Source organism: Mustela erminea, chromosome 14 (assembly GCF_009829155.1).
Source record: "Mustela erminea isolate mMusErm1 chromosome 14, mMusErm1.Pri, whole genome shotgun sequence".
In the NCBI taxonomy this organism is placed as follows: domain Eukaryota; kingdom Metazoa; phylum Chordata; class Mammalia; order Carnivora; family Mustelidae; genus Mustela; species Mustela erminea.
Window position 1 is genome coordinate 88008991 of NC_045627.1, and position 16567 is coordinate 88025557.

The window sequence follows — 16567 nt, forward strand, 5'->3', positions numbered from 1 at the left end:
TGCCTGGGGTGTGGACTATGAAGAGGTGAGGCCATAAGGAGAGGCAAGTCAGGGGCAGGCGGGGGCTGGGCAGCACATCTTGGCTTTAGAAATCCTCATGGAGGAGCCTGGTCTTCCATCAGAATCATGGAAGATGGTTTTTAGTTCAGTGCTTCACACGAGAACTGGTCTATAATGGAGTGGAGAGAGCCGACCTGGCCGGCAGGAGACCAAGAGAAGTTGGGACCATGGCTCTGGTGACAGACAGTGGAATTCTAATCTGAGAAGGGGCAGACAGAACAGAGAGACAGAAAGGTGACCTGACGGCAGAACTGATGGCCAGGTCTTGGGGGCTGGCAGGTTCTTTTGCTGGGACGAGAGGACAGAACCCAGAGCAGGTCTTAGAGAGGAAGTGCTGAGTTTACCTTAGGACATGTCTGATGTAAGGAGCTTGTGAGATCACCCAGCACAGGGTGGACGTTGTTGTGAGTTCAGCTGTTTCTCCCAAAGTGATAGGTGCAAATTCTAACCCTGGCTCTTGTGAATATGACCTTACTTGAAAACAGGGTCATTGTAGAGGCAATCAAGTTAAGATGACATTGTCCTGGGCAGGAGGGACCTGGGACTAGTGACCGGCGGCTTTGTAAGAGGAAAGGAAGGGAGACCTGCAGACAGACCCAGGGAGAACACGACGTGATCACGGATGCGGGGACTGGAGCCACTTCGAGGATGGCTGGCAGCCGCCGGGAGCTGAGCTGGGAGGAAGCAGCCTTATCAGCTCCTTGATTTCTGACTTCTGGCCTCCAGAACTGTGAGACGAATTTCTCCTGTTTTCAGCAACCCAACTGGTAGCCCCAGGACACTGATACAGTTGAATAGATGGAATTTGAGAGACAGGTCTGAGCTGCAGAAGCAGGTGTCTGAGCGTCAGCCGGCAGGGGGGCTGGTGAAACCCTGGGGACCTGGGAGCAGGCTGTGCAGGGAGAGGGGGGTGAGAACCTCCAAGGCACCAGGCAAGGATCACCCTCTCTCCCTCTGGGGGAGGGGACCTCCTGATGCCCCAGGCGATGTCTGTGATTATCTAAGGCTGGAGGTGCTGCCCTAAGATAGCCCTTTCTAGAATTTACTGTGTGCTCAGACCACCAGGGAATCCTGCTAAAATGCAGACTCGGACTTGGTGTGTCTGGGGAAGGGGGTGAACTCTGCATTTCCTAGAGCTCCCTGCTGGAGCCTGGGGCACACTTGGAGAGGCGAGGCCTCGTGTTGAGAAGAATCTAGGGAAGTCCCACGAGGAGGATCCTATCTTGAAGCCAGAGGAGAAGTCCCAGCAGGAAGGTGGCCTTGCTGTCAGAGCCAATGCCATGGAGGAAGCGGGAGTGAGAGCCAAGTTGTGTGTGCTGGCCGGTGCAACAGGCCCAGTGTCTGTGGTCAGAGAGGAGGGAGTGGCCTGGAACAAGTGTGAACCAGAGGGCAGGGGTTGGTCTGGGACGGGCAGGCTGAGGGCTGCTGCAGGTGGCAGAGGGGCACGCTGTGCAGTGCCATGAGTGGTCAGAGGCACGTGGGGGAAGAAGCCCCCTGGCTGCAGGATGTCTAGGCTGCCTCGGAGCGGGAGGAGCAGGCAGCATCTCAGCATTGGAGGCAGAGGGCAGGCGGAGGGCAAGCGAGGAGCTGGCTTCCTCAGACCCACACCCCTGGAAGCGAGAACCCACTGGCCTGGAGGGGAGGCAGGTGCCTGCAGAATTTGGGGACAGATGCAGCCACTGAGGAGATGAACTTCTGGTAGTGCGCGGAGGGGCACGACGGGCGAGCTGCGCTACCGGGGCAACAGGTGGCTGTCAGGGCGATGCAGGGAGACAGAAACCCGGGGAGCACGGGCGCTGGCCAGCGTGCTGAACCCCACCCCGTTCTCTTCACTTTGCTCCCGGCGTGCCGTGGCGGAGGGCTGGGTTCAGGCCCCCAGCCCCGAGGCTGACCCCTGACATAGACTTCAGGGGAAGAGGATCCAGTTTGCCACAGCCGCCGCTCGCCACAGCCCTCCGCCTCCCTGTGCCTTCTGGCCCCCCACACCCGCAGATGTGGCGCAGCGGCTGCCATGGTTTGTGTGCACGACGGGGGCAGGGGGCGGCGTGCGGGTCCCGGGCTGGGCTCGTATCCGGCGCTCCGGGAAGGTCCGGTGGAGGGTGGCGTAAACACTGCTGGGGCTGGAGGTGGTGTGGAGACAGAATCGCTCCGGCACCCGCGCAGGGAGGGGGTTCGTGTTAGCAGCGCAGTCAGGTTGGCCACGTCTCAAAGATTCCACTCCGGGCCGGGCCGGGCCTCCCCCTCCGCGGGAATGAACTGACCCACGGGAGGGTTTGGAGACGATCCCGGCCAGTGGGTTTCAGCCCCTGAATATAGTGACTGTGCCTCCCAGGACCCTCCGGACTCCCCGCCCTGCCGAGACTGCGGCCACCTGATGCGCAGGAAGGAAGTGGGCCGCGCCGGTGCCGCCGGGCCTTGCCATGACCTTGACGGTGCTGGGCTGAGGTGGGCGGCGGGCCTCGGGCGCAGAGAGCTCGGGGCGGCCGGCCCGGTCCTCGACAGAAATGGCCTGGCTCCCAAACCCATGGTTTATGGCCGAAATGGAAAGGCTCCCAAGCGCCATCAATGACACTCTCACTGCTTATAAAGACATGTGGGTTCTTTTCCAGAAAAAAATAAGGCTGCTTGCCGCCATCTCCCCCCCAAGCCATAAATGATTCAAATGTCAGGCTCCCGGTGCCTTATGCTATGAGGGCGTATTAACTTATCAAAGGAGCCGATGCCTTCCCGGCTGCCTGCCTGCCCCCACAACTCCATATTTATGTTTGAAATCTCAGGATATGTTACCTGCGCTCCCACCTCCCCTTCCTCCAGGGGAGATTTATGGCCCAGGCAGCTGGCAGAAGAGGGACAAAGAAGTAAATATAGTAATATGACAGATTTATTCTGATGTGTTTTATGTGCCTGTGGTCTTGCGTGCTTTATGTGTTTCTCCGTATCTTGCTTCTGTCGCTCTTCCCTGTTTTCACCCCTTCCGGAGAGCAAGTTCGGTACCTCCTTGGGTGGGAGGGCCTGGGGAAGGAAGGTGGGAACCAGGCCTTCTCCAAGCTTATTTGGTTAATCGTGACACTCTTTTTTTTTTTTAAAAACCTGCGATTTGATCATTTCTGTCATAGTCATACCTGACTCCTGGCAACATTTTTGTAGGAGAAACGAGTCATGTCCTGCTTCCCGTTTTCAGGCACTGTTGTCTGTAAGGCGGCAGGAGCCATCATTCGCGGCCTTGATCAGTCTCCTTCCTGTGCGCCGTTCTCCTCTCTCTCTCCCGAGTCCCTATCTGGAAGGGGTACGCGGATCCTCTTCGAGGCAGGGGCCAAACCAGGAGTGGCGTTTGGTGTGTGTGTCCCTGGAACAAAGCCATGGGCTGGGAGGCATCCGAGGTTCACCCGGACAGCCAGGCTGGGGCAGGTGAGGGGTGGGCACCGGTCTGTTCGAGGGAAAGCTCTCCGATGTGAAAGGATGTTCTCTGCATCCGGAGGGCCACTTAGCCCGGTTGAAATGCCTTGCCAGAGTGGCCATCGGAGGAAGGGATGGAAGTGCCCAGGCTGAGAACTGCTTTGGTGGCCCAGAGGCTGCCTGCCATGTCCCGCGAGAGACAGTGTCGCGTGCAGCTCTCGTGAAAACTGTGGAACAGAAGATAAGTGGGAGCCAGTGGGTCTCAAAATGGTGAGTGACAAAGTGCATCTCCGGAGACGCACTTTGGGTGGCCCAGACAACCCAGGTGGTGGGAGCTCATAGCGACCGCAGCAACGCTGCAAAATCACTGAGCATCAAAATCCCAGGAGAGCCCCAGCACTTTTGTTACCTTAAGCAAAAGAGGCTTAAGGAAAATAAAAACAAAACCAGAAACAAAACGAAAAACAAAATCTTTGAGGGCATCTATGAAAATGACTAGAAAGGTGCTGGGACTATGCGGGCTTCTCTTCTTCAGGGGAAGTATTGTATAGGACTTCCTGCTTGGCGACAATACTTGGGTGGGCCCCCAACTTGTAAAACTTTGGGGTTGATGAGGCTGGAGGGCTTGCGTTACCGAGATTCTCAGAGGACGGGTGCCCGGCCTTGCTGCGCACACTGCACAGGGCTGGCCCCAACCCCACGCAGAGCCTGACCCCGTTACAGAGGCTGAGCCACATCGAGCCGTAGCCACCAATGGGGCCAGAAGGGGGTGACAACCAGTGAGTGATTTGTCCCTTCTACTCAGCAGGTGAAGGCTCATTCCCAGCTTCACAGAATTGGAGGAGACGCTGGCGATGCTAAAAACATACACGGGCGGACAGGTTGTTCCTATGGGTGTCATTACGTGCCTGTGATGTGAAATGATAAAAAATATTAAGGAGACTTTTATGTTGTAACAAATGAGGCACCGTGCGCTGGACGGCCCGGAGTGGAGGCAGGAGATGAGTCTGGAGGGGCAGCGTGAACCCTCGACGTGGGAGGGCGCGAGAGCAGCAATCTGCCGCGACCTTGGCCTCGCCATCCATCCTGCCTTCATTACGATTGCTGTTCCCTCAGCTTGAATATTCGATATTTTCAACTCATTAAAGGAAGAGAATTTTAAAAAAATGGATTGCCCCCGGATTTTCTACAAATGGCCACTCGGAAGATTATCGGGGCCCCTTTGCCATTCGCTGCTCGATCACTTTCCTGAGGATAACGAATGAGCGTTTGGGGTGTTTCATCGGCTCCAACAATTTCCCAGTTTCCCATGGATCAGTGGTGACAGGAAACCCCAGGTAAGGATGACGGAAGGAAAATGAAAAGACTTAATTTTGAAAAGCTTCTAAACGCCTCAAGCCTTGTCTTCCACATCTTTCAGTGACTGAGTGCTTGGAAACGTGCACGCCTCTGGCTCAAATGTGATGATTAAAAAAGAAAATTAAGTATTCTGTTTACACCGGGGGTGGGGGGAGATACCGGCTTAAACCGTCCTGCCTGCTGGGGGGCCATGAACTAAGGATGCTGGAGCTCTGGGCCCCCCGCGGCAGTGTGGGGCGCTGGAGAGGGAAGGGCCCCACACAGGTGCACAGCGTCCTTCCCGACACCAAGGTCACAAGGCACATGGTCCTCCTGGTCCGTGGCAGTGGTGGCATAAGCAGCTCTCGCTCCCAGTCCCTCATCAGGGGTCCAGTGGGCCCCTTCGGAAATTCCCACAGCAGCTCCCCCTCCTCTCCTGGGTCAGACGTCCCCCTACCCCACTACTTCTGGAAATTTGCCATCATGGTTGCAATTTGGAAGAAAAAACCCCAGCAAGGTAAAAAGTGATCATTGTCAGGTACCTTCAAGGAAGAATTATGTTGCCTTTTTCTCAGAACCACAACTAGCCATTCTAAATTCTCACCGACGGTGCGTTATAAATGCTGTGGGCGGACCCTGGTCCTGCCTCCGGGTCCTCCTCGCTCGGAAGCGGGCGAACACCCGGGACGAGGGGGAGAACATCCTCTTCCTCTCAGGGTCACTTCGTGCACGGGCTCCTCCTTCGTGGCTTCGTGGCCGAACGGGTCCCACGTGGAGGAGTTTGCTTTGGGATGTTTACTTCGTGCTCCAAGCCATTGTCACTATCCCCGGTCCAGACTTTACTCACATCCCCGTTTCAAAGGCAACTTTGCTTCTCTCTCTTAGGCTCCATGAAATGCTCGATGGTGCCTCTAACAACCCACCAAGGCCCCACGATGGGATATTATTTGAACAAAAGCTCACGAAAGAAGAAGGGACGCGGAGACGTCTCCCACCCTGGGCTGCTCCGTTTTCCACGCCGTGGTGTATCCTTTCTCCGGGACCAAGCGTCTCTGTGAGCTTTAGCGATGGCAGGTTACCTTGGACCCTTTCTGAGAGGAGCCACTCATACAGAAATTTGTTGTTGTGTGTCTCTGTGTGTGTGTTTAAATTTTCAAAGTTCTGGTGACCTTCTATCCAAAAAGTGATTAAAAGAAAACGAAATGGGTCATTGGAAATGAAATTCCTAACCTTGAAGAAAGTGTGAAGAGCTCTAATAATTCTAATACGGAGGATTTTTTTTTTTTCTAGTGTAGTTTTTCATAGGTCTCCTGTGGATGGACTTAATGTTGATTCCCACCTTATCTCTCGTGGGGAGGGCGCTGTGTGCTCGGGGCCGGGTGGGGCGCGATGCGGAGAGGGATCTGGTGAGGGGTTTCGAGAAGTGTCAGCTCTGTGCTCTTCCTGCTCGTGCATTACTTGGTGACGGTTTTATTTTTGAACGTTCTCACATTTTAAGAAAAAAATTCCACCAATTTTTCTATTGTGCGAAGGTTTTTCTCTCTCAAGCATGGAATGATTTAAGTAGAGGCATCAAGATAGAACTTGGCACATTTCATAGAGGAGATCTGAGGATAAGCATTACTTTGGGCCTCTTGATGAAGTGAAGGTTAACATGTGGTCTCTTCTCCTTGGATTTATGAGACCCACAAACTGGAGTGGTCTATCATTTCATGGTCTGAAGTAGGACAATCTAGAAGAAACGTAGGTGCAGCTGTGGACGGGTGAGTGTGTACAAGCAGAGCGGCTCGGATCCTGGAGCTCTGTGCTCGCTCCCGACGTCCGTCTACAGGAGAAACCCGGGGAGTGTAGACAGAGAGCTCTCCCGTGTTGGCCAAGGTTGGCGAGACGTGGGAGGCGCGATGGTGGCGCGATGCTCTCAGACCGAGCCTGGCTTGGTGCTCCCGGGCTGACCGTGAAGCTTCATGATGGAACCCATGAGGCACCTGCCTCAGAGCCTCCAGCCCTGCCCGTTCTCCCTCCCTGAGGGTGGCTTCCACCTGCTGCTTCCTACGGCTGGCGATGGGGGCCAACTCAGCTTCCCCATTTCTCAGGAATTTTGCTTAGAAAGTATCTATTGACCTCGCCCTCTTGTAACAGCAAACACTTCCAGAGCGGCTGTTTGCTGGAAGCAAACACTTCCAGAGTGTCGGACCCTGTTCCAGGACTCCAGGAGTATGAGCCGTTCGAGGGCGCACAGCACCTGTGTGGGGAGCAGGGGTGTGAGGGGGGCCAGGGCAAGGGTGTGATGGTGTCTTCACCTGGGGGGGCGGGGGTGCAGGATCCATGCAGCGGTCACCCCGGAGGGTGCTGGGATGGAGAATGACAATGGGGTCCATCAGGGACAGGGACAGCAGCCTGCACACTGGGAATGCGTAGCCCCCAAAGGAAGGCCGGAATCTGTGATTCATGCCAAACCCACCCGAAAGCTGCCGGATAAACACTGTATCAGGAGACAGAGCCTCGACATCAGGACTTAACGATGATCATTTCAGGTTAGAAGATTTCACCGTGATGCTCCCTCTATTTCTTTTTGTTAATCACCTCTGGCACCTTCGTTCACCAGAACCTTCACGGGAAGAACATAAGGGATCCCCAGCACGGCACGCGGTCTGCGCCGGTGGGGGTAGGCACTGCAGGGACGGAACCACCTGCAGCAAAGACGCTGAGTCCACGAAGAGCCCTTCTAGCCTGAAACACTGACCCGCAGCCCTGTTTGGGGCACAGGGAGAAGGATGGTGCCTGAGGGCCAGTGAGAGGGAGGGTGGTGGCAAGGTCATCCCTGGTCTTGAAGATTTTTAAGGGCTGTGAATTCTTTTCCATTACAAAGCAGGTCCTCAAAAACATCCAGGCAAGAGAGGGACAGGATCTGCTGTCTGCTATGTAAGCAGGGTTGCCAAGTAAATGCCGGACGCCCAGTAAATGGGATATTCCGATGGGAGGAAACGTATTTTTAGTTTAAGATACGCCATATATTTCATGGGACGAAGTCTGCCTCCACTCCAACACCGCTTTGCTGAGATAGAATTCACATAGCCTGCCATCCAGTCATGTCACCTGGGACTTCAATGTGTTTGGAAAAGTCACACTTGTGCAGCCATTGCCACAGATGATTTGAGAAAATATTCTTTGCCTAAGAAATCCCAAAGGAACATGTACCCTTAGCCAACATTTGTCCGTCTTCCCAGCCCTGCCAACCCGAATCCAGTCCAGAGCAACCACTAATTTCTCTTTCTCTATAGATCTCTGTAGTCTGGACTTCCACATACTATGTGGTCTTTTGTAACTGTTTTTTTCAGCTCAGTGTACCATTTTCAAGATTCAGTCATGTTACACGCGTGTGTGTCTCTGAGTAATGGCCCATTGTACGGGTGTACCACGTCACGTGTATTCACTCCTCTGTTGGTAGGCATTTGCGTTGATTCCGATGTTTGTCCATTATGGATAATGCTGCTACAAACATTTATATACGAGTGTTTGTATGGAAACTGTCTGTGTTTGTCTTGGGTTTACACCTAGGAGGGAAATTCTTGGGCAGTATGTGCGTGAGACATACTTACACTAAAAAATATTCACGATCTGTCTGAAATTGTAATGTAACAGAACACTCTGAGTTTTTATTTGCTGAATCTAGCCACCTGAGCTGTAGAAAGGTCCTTTTGGCCATAGAGTGGAGCATGATGCAGAGGCTGGCCCCAAGTAACAGTGCGGGCTCAGCTGGGGACCGTTTCAAAAAGACAGCATGCCATGCTGGTGGCTTGGCCTCCTGCTGGCTCCACAGACACATAGAGAAGGGGTAGATGTGAGAGAGACCTATGGGCCTCGGACGGGTCATGCGTTAGGGGGTTGGGGAGGGAAGAAGCAGTCCGGAGGGACAGCGCCGTTGGAGGGCAGGGCCGTCAGAGAGATGTTAAGTCTGGTAGGACATGGCTGGGGTGGGGTACTGTGGCGAGTCTCCTGCATGCCCCTTACTCACTGGTTCACCACCAATAGAAGACTCTTCACTCTCTGCTGCCATTTCCTGTGGCATCAGCTTCTCCCGCCGGTCCCGCTCTTCCTGGGCAGTCCCCACACTTGGTGCTGGTGGCAAAGCTCCTTCCTTCCACTTGACCCTGGTGCCGCACCTCGTTTGTGCACAGCTCTGCTTTTTTCTCTGGACATGGGGGGGAGGGGTGCAGAGCGAGTATCACGTATGGGTACGATCTGCAGGATTTAAGATTTGAGAAAGAGAGCAAATAGATGAAAAAGAAAGTGTTTAGACTTTATGGACAAGCAACTTCTCACCTGAGTGTCCTTGGGGAGGAGAATACACACCATACTGGTGAACTTGGGCTCAAGGCGAGAACGGGAAGACTCTGATCAGAGTCCTGGGGACTGGGCGACCTACAGTTCCGTTTTTTAATTTTAAAATCAACCTAAGAGGGAATCCCAGAAATTACAGCTAGGGGGTGACAGCCTTGGGCTCCATGACAGAGCAGCCTTTCCCGTCTGCGAATCAGAGGGGCTAAAAGTACTCGAGGTCTGTCATCCTGACAGCGGGGTTGGTCAGGGGACTTCAACCTTCTTCCTGTGTCAGCAGCTGGTCTAAAACCAAGAAGGAAAACCAAGTTACTTGCCTTCTAACTTCACTCTTCCAGGGGTAGGATTGTGTTTTCATGGCTTCTACTCCCAAAGAAAGGAAGCTGGGGTTTTATCGTGTGTTGTTGTGTGTCCCACAGTCAGGACCCCAGGAACCGGTGGGGGTCCTAGAAACCTGTTGAAGAGAACCGTCTCCCCATGAACACTGAAGAGCCCGCATGCCTAGCTGTGTAAGGCTGCTTGGATTTTCTAGAGTTTGTCTTGGTTTTCCTTGTCCCTGGTTGAGTTATGACCTTCTTGGGTCTGGTCTGTATGATCATGTAGAGTATGTTCTATGTAACAGATAAGAATGCCCATATGGGAAGCAGGTAAAACCCCACGTCCCAAGAGTTGAAATGGACTCCGTGGGGCCCTTAGTGAATGTGTCTTCACTTTGTTACCCTCTTCCCGTGTCATTTCTTCTGACCCAGTTCAGCTCAAAGAATTTAGCTGGGAAAGCCTAGATGTAGAGAGAAAAAGACCTAAGAAGGGCCAGAAGCACAGCTGAACCACTGGCAGGGACTGAGGCTGGACACTGCGGTCGGCTGTTCCGCTCCCAGCTCTGAACTTGAGCCCCAAACCTCTGTGCCCAGGGCCGCAAAGAGTCTTCTTCAAGGTCAAGGAACTACTTATTGCTCAGCCTATGGCTGCTGCCTCTCCCCCAGCTTCTCAACACAGGGAGTGTCCGGCATGGGGCTGGGCATGGGCCCACGATGCTTGGAAAGGGAACGTGGATCTTTCCGAAGGCCGGCTGCCTCCCTGCCTCGAGTCCGGACGGAGACTGTAGGGAGAGGTGCAGTTGGTTTCACTCTCCGTAGGGCCGCCTTCCCCGGATCCTTTATAGCAGCTCTATGAGTGGCCTTTGGAAGCACAGGCATCTCTCCCCTGGTCCATCCCCCTGGGGCCACCCCCAGGTCATCTGGGGGGCCAGGCCAGCAGACGCCACAGGCACCTGCAGAATACCATCTGCCACGTGACCTGTTGGGTGAGCGGTCCCCATTTTGGGGGCTGCCGTTTGAATGTGTCCGTCCCACAGTCCCTCCTCCCACCCCCTCGCTGCCCCCGCCGACCATCAGTCCCTTGGGGTGGTAAAGAGGGGGAGGACCCCTCTGCCATCACACAGGGAAGAGAACCAGGAATCCCGAGGGCTTGGCGGTCATCTCCCCATATAGCTTTGCTTTTATATTTCTGAGCGTAATTATTTCTAATATGAGCCTTGAAAATCTTTCTGATTTTTCCTTCCTCTGCTAGTGATTTATTAATGGATGCACCCGCAGTCCCTACCTCAGAGGAGTTTTTTATCTGCCAGTTGTAAATATAAGGTATGCAAATCCAGCCAGCCATTCGCCCGATATCTGCAATCCAACTGAAGTGGTCACATAATAAATTAAACACACATTTGTGCTAGCAAGTGTCAGCCTTCACAGAGCCTCATGTGACCACACCGTGGCCTTCTAGGGCCCCTTACAGGTGTCTGGAGAGGAGGGGCTCTCGGCAGCCCATCAGCAGAACACAGAGCTTTGCTGCTCTCCTGTGAAACTCCCCAGGCAAATGACTCAGCCTGCGGATGACAGGTGCGGGCAGAAACAGCAGCTTGTGAGTCTGACTTCTAGAAATAGGCCGGTCCTTTCATTTGCCTCCTTGCTTCCCAGCCTCTGCCTCCCTTTCTCCTGATGTTGGCCACAGAAGAAGGCAAAGAGTCTTAACAGAGAGCAGTGATTTTTACCTTGTTACAAAATGGATTTAACCTGGCCTGGTTGTCTTTTTGAAATAAGTCCGTGGCACAACAGGCACAGTGAAAAGTCTATACTTCGGGGAGCTGGGAGAGAAGCTGGAAGCTGCGAAAGGGCAGGTTACTAAAATAGATAGTGCCGTTGGCTGGGTTTCAGCCACTGGGCTGCGCGCAGAATCCGGGAGCCATTACAACAACTTGGGCCACCTGTTCGCGGGGGTTTGGGGGGGGATGCGGCCAGGTGGGGCAGGCTGAGGGTTGAGAAATCTGCCCTTTAGGCTCATTTTTACCTCTTCTGTCACCAGGGGAACGGAGCTGATGTTGAGCCAGATAAAACACGATTTCTATGCTGGGATAATTACAAAAGAATTACAGAAATTATAATTTCTGGACAATTGGGAACTGGGTTAGCCTGCACACCCACACACTTCTGATCAATGCATGTGCAGATCTGGGGGGGGGGGATGTGTGCCAAAGTGACCTCCAGATCATACACATGCTGCTCAAAATGTTTGCCTATTGAGTGGGACTGAACACCGATTGGTGGAGTGGAGCTGGTGCCTCAGATCCTGTGGGTAGAGCTCGACCCACCAAACCGGGGCAACAGTCAAGGAAGGTGAGGGTCCTGGGGGTGACCTTGCTGGCGGCTACTCCCTTAAAGGAGAGCAGTGGAAGGAAAGAACAAAACTCTGAATGAGCCAGATGTTTTGTTTGCTTTAAGTATATTCTTCCGTTGAAGCCATTTGATACAAGTTAGACACAGTAGATTCTTTAAGGTTTCTGTTTGTAAGAGAGAAGGTATTTGCTACTTAGGAAGGAGGTGAATTTGACAATGAGACTCTGTGTTAACTCCAAGACAGTAAAATAAAATATTTGCAAGGCAATCATGCGGTAAGCTTTAAGTATATCTGTGTGAAATATTCACATGATTAAAAGGCACTTAGCAAACCCAAAACTAGCAGAAGGAAGGAAATCATAAAAATTAGAGCAGAGATAAATGAAATAAAAACACAATAGAGAGAATTAATGAAATAGAATTTAAGTCCTTGAAAAGATTGACAAATTTGACAAACGTTTAGCTAGATAGATTGGAAAAAAAGAAAAGGCTCAAGTTATTAGAGTCAGAAATGAAAATGGTGTATAACTACCTATTCTAAAGAAATACAGAGCATTAGAGGAGCAGACTGTGAACAAGTGAACACCAAAGATTGGACAAACTAGATGAAACAGACAAATTCCTAGAAACACAAAACCTACCAAAACCAAATCACAAAGAAATAGAAACTCTGAACAGACCTACAACTCACAGGGAGATTGAACCAGAAACCAAAAGTCTCCCATGGAAGAAAGACCCTAGATCTAATGATTTCACTGGTAAATTTTATCAAACATTTAAAGAAGCGCTAATATCAATTCTTCTGAAAACTTTCCCAAAATTTGGAGGGGAGAGAACACTTCCTAACTTATCAGATGAGGCCAACATTGTTCTGATACCAGAGCCAGACCAAGTCTCTACCAGAAATAAAATGTTGATGCCAAATTTCTTGACGAAATACTCACAAATCAAATCCAGCAGCATATTAAAAGGATTATACGCCATGACCAAATGGGATTTACTTCTGGAAGTCAAGGATGATTCAACATGCAGAAATCAGTCAGTGTGATATACCACATCCACAGAATGAAGGAAAAAAAAACTCACATGGTATTTCAATTGAGGCAGAATAAGCATGTGACAAAATCCGATATTTTCATGATGAAACATTCAAACTAGGAACAAAAGCAAATAACGTTAACATGATAAACACCACATAAGAAAAACCACAGCAACATCATAGTCAGTGATGCAAGGCCAGGAAGGAGAGAAGGCATGGAAAGGGGCAAGAACCCTCACCCCTGCTTCCAAACACACTGAAAATCAGCCAAAGATGAGGGTAAAGGTTAGATGTAAAAATATTACCCCCGCCCCGGCCGAAAGTACTAAAGAGACTAGAGGAGCACAATTTATACAATGTACTAACCACTACATTGTATACAAAATTAATTTATACATTATATACAAAATGTGTACAATTTATACAATCTGGGGGTGGGGACAAACTTTCTATGTAAGACACCAAAGGTAGATGTCCCAAAAGGCACCACTGTAGGCTTGACTAAATATCAAACATCTCCCCCCACATGGTCTCAAATACCATGTATGAAGCTGAACAGCAAGTGAGAACTTGGGGGGACCTGAGCTACCTATAGAATAAATAGAAGCTTCAGTACCTAACATATATTTTATTAAAAAGTAAACAAATTCATGAGAAAAATAAAAAGATGTTCATAGAATAATAGATGGTAAACAGGTCATAAAGAAAATGAAAACCACAAATGGACCGGGCAGGAGATAAAATACTTTACTTCTACTGCGGTAAGTCATATCACGGCAAGCTTTGTCATCTTTAAAATGAATACAAATGAAGTGTGTGTGTGTGTGTGTGTGTGTGTGTGTGTGTGAGAGAAAGAGAGAGAGAGAGAGAGAGAGAGACTAGAAATTGCTAGTCTCGAAGACCTGGAAGAAATGTTAATGAATACAGCATGTCTGGGGCATGACTTTGACAATATGTCCCAAACACCTTAAAAATGGATATACTCTTGACCCTGCAATTGCCTGTGTGATGGCAGGTGAAGAGTTTACTCTAGGAGCATCACCAAGCCCACCATGGAGCGGGCTCATAGGTGTTTGTTGCAATGCTTGACAATGAAGCATTGGAAACAACTTCATCGTTCATGTCAAAGCAAACATTGTATTGCCAAAAATCAGCGATTCTCAATCTGTGTTCCTGGCAACTCTTGGGGGGGTTCCCTGGGGAACCCCTTCAAGGCTGGCAGGAGAGAAGCTGTGGGAACTATCTTCTTGATTTTTTTTTTTTTTTTAACCAACATGAAGACTTAGTTTGAATAAAACTTGCCTCACTGTAAAAAGCTTTAAATCTAGTGTGGTCGAGTGATGTTTAGGCACTTGGGAAGTCGTCCCAGAGGCAGTTCTGTTTTAAAGGCCATTTATGGGATGGTGCCAGGGCACGACTCACTGCTGCCTCTGTAAGCACGCACGTACACAGCAGAGGTCCCAGGGCTGGTAGCTTTGCACCGGCTCCTCTGACCAGGACCACCTCCCCAGGGCTCCCCGCTCTGTGCTCTGGCACCTCTGGCTCCCCCAGCCCTGCTCAGCATGCCCCCACCCCCCCACTGCTGGATGCCCCATGCTGTGGGGGTAAAAGCTGGGCTCCCGGCCAGGCTGCTCAAGCTCCACTTTCCATTTGTGTGACTCGGCATGCTCCTCCGTGCCTCAGTTTACACCTCAGTGTGAGGAGTAAGTGGGTGTAAACTCATTCGGCCTTGGATATTAACTGTAAGTGTGTGTACTGCTCATTGTGTGTGTGTACTCAGTAAGGTACACTTATAAGTGTATATTTATACTTACCCATTTATAATGCTCATTACATACATATTTATATATATTCCTTTAATCCCACATATAGGATTAAATATATACATATATAAAACTAATACTTACATATACATTTATTTTTATATATGACACAAAATAGCCATGATTAAATATATATATTACATACAGGAATCATAAATATTTCTCTGCATATATTAAAATGTGTTAATTTATATCTATATGTAGGTGTTTGTACAATGATTGAAGTGTCTTAATAGCCTTTACCTCTTGGTGGAGGGACTTTACAAATTCTTTGATGGACGTTCTAACCCTATGCCACAGACCCTGGTGCATCGTAAGCACTCCAGGTATTGTTAGCTATTACTGTGATTGTCTCTTTACTTTTTACATCATACCATGTCCTGCTCTGGCAGCACTTTCCTTTCTCTCTGAGAATAAAAGGCAGCGCCTCACACAGCCCTGGCCCTGCTGCCTCTTGGACAGACCTCACCTTCTACCACCTCCCCCTTTGGCTCACTGTGCTCTGGACCCTCTGGCTTGGAATCATCCTCAGACAACCTGGTGTGTTCTACCACAGGCCCTTTGCATGTGATGTTTCTGCTGAATCTTGCTTATCGCCTCAACCCCTTGCTCAGTGTCACTTTATCGGAGATACCTTCCCCAGACCACCAGTTTTAGAGTGCTGCCCTGTCTCTCTCTGCATGCTCTTCGTCAGAGCATTTGGAGTGGATTGCCTTATGGCTTGGTGTTCATGCCCTGATGAGTTCCCACACTGAAATGCAAGTTCCATGAACCCCATCATGATGCTTTGGTATCCAATATGTAAAAGTGTGTTGAGTATATAGAGGAGACTCAGCAGGGATTTACATCGTGAATGTGATGCGCCAACATTGCTTATCTCTGGGTATGATCTGTTCTTTTCATTCATTTAGTTTGTATGTATTGTACTTATTTTTAACAGTGTACATCAAACAATGATCGTTGTCTGTAAAAATCAGTTGAAGAATGAGGACAATCTGAGAGCCAGTAAGAGTCATCTGAACATAGTAATTTTTAAAATTTCAGAGACAGTTATCCTCAGGAATCTACCTAATCATCATAGGTATGGGCTACCAAACATGTCTTTTTTTTTTCTTAAAGATGCATAAGCAGGGAGAGGGGCAAAGGGAGAGGGAGAGAATCTCAAGAAGACCCCCCTTGAGTTTGGAGTCTGACATGGGGCTCGATCCCATGACCCTGAGATCATGACCTGAGGCAAAATCAAGAGTCGGACGCTCAACCGACTGCACCATCCAGGTGCCCCATACGTGTGTCTTCTTCTGAGGCTGTTTCTGCCCCCCTTAGATGGACATGTCCTTACAGATCATGTTTTTTTCTCTATATAGTTAAATAACGGGATTCTCTCTTCCTTTCCACACACAAACTCTCACTTTAAGTTAACAAAGAAAGACAGGGAATATGCTAAACCTATTTTCGCGTTGTCTGGTTTTGCGCACTGACGCATGGGTGCTGTGCACAGAACCGGAGCGAGATTAGTAGGAAAGAAGGAAGACAGGGAGGAAGAGCCCCTTCAAGAGGGAGAGGAATTGCCCTTGCCCAGAGCTCAGTTAATTTTGGAAAATGTTAGAAATTCTTAGCAAGATCTGCTGTGTGAATTTCTGAGCCCTTGTTATATAATTATCAAGAATTTCAAGACAGACAGGAGAGCAGGCTTTTCTAAGTTGGGGGATCCTGCACAATGTCCCAGATGGCTGGTGGGTTTCATCCATTCGCCAGCTGATAGTGAAGACGGGACACATGAACCCGGCGTCCTGAGGCTTTCAGAATGTTCCAAGAAAAGGAATTGCCTCTGATAGTTGGATGGAATCCATTCACTATTTTGACCTGTGGAAAGGGTGGGGGCAGAATATCACTTGCTGGAGAAACGG

General features: G+C 50.3%; 1 long non-coding RNA gene across 2 annotated transcripts in view; it reads left to right on the forward strand.

The window, feature by feature from the left end:
• Nucleotides 1–16567, forward strand: part of LOC116573307 — a 47315-nt gene that overhangs the window by 20396 nt on the left and 10352 nt on the right. Inside the window, exon 5 of one of the 2 annotated variants that reach the window (XR_004278702.1) lies at nt 3632–3688. The exons of the other annotated variant lie outside the window; for it this stretch is intronic. This is a non-coding gene — a long non-coding RNA (uncharacterized LOC116573307). Of the gene's footprint in view, nt 1–3631; nt 3689–16567 lie in introns of those variants that run through there. 2 annotated transcript variants of the gene reach the window in all.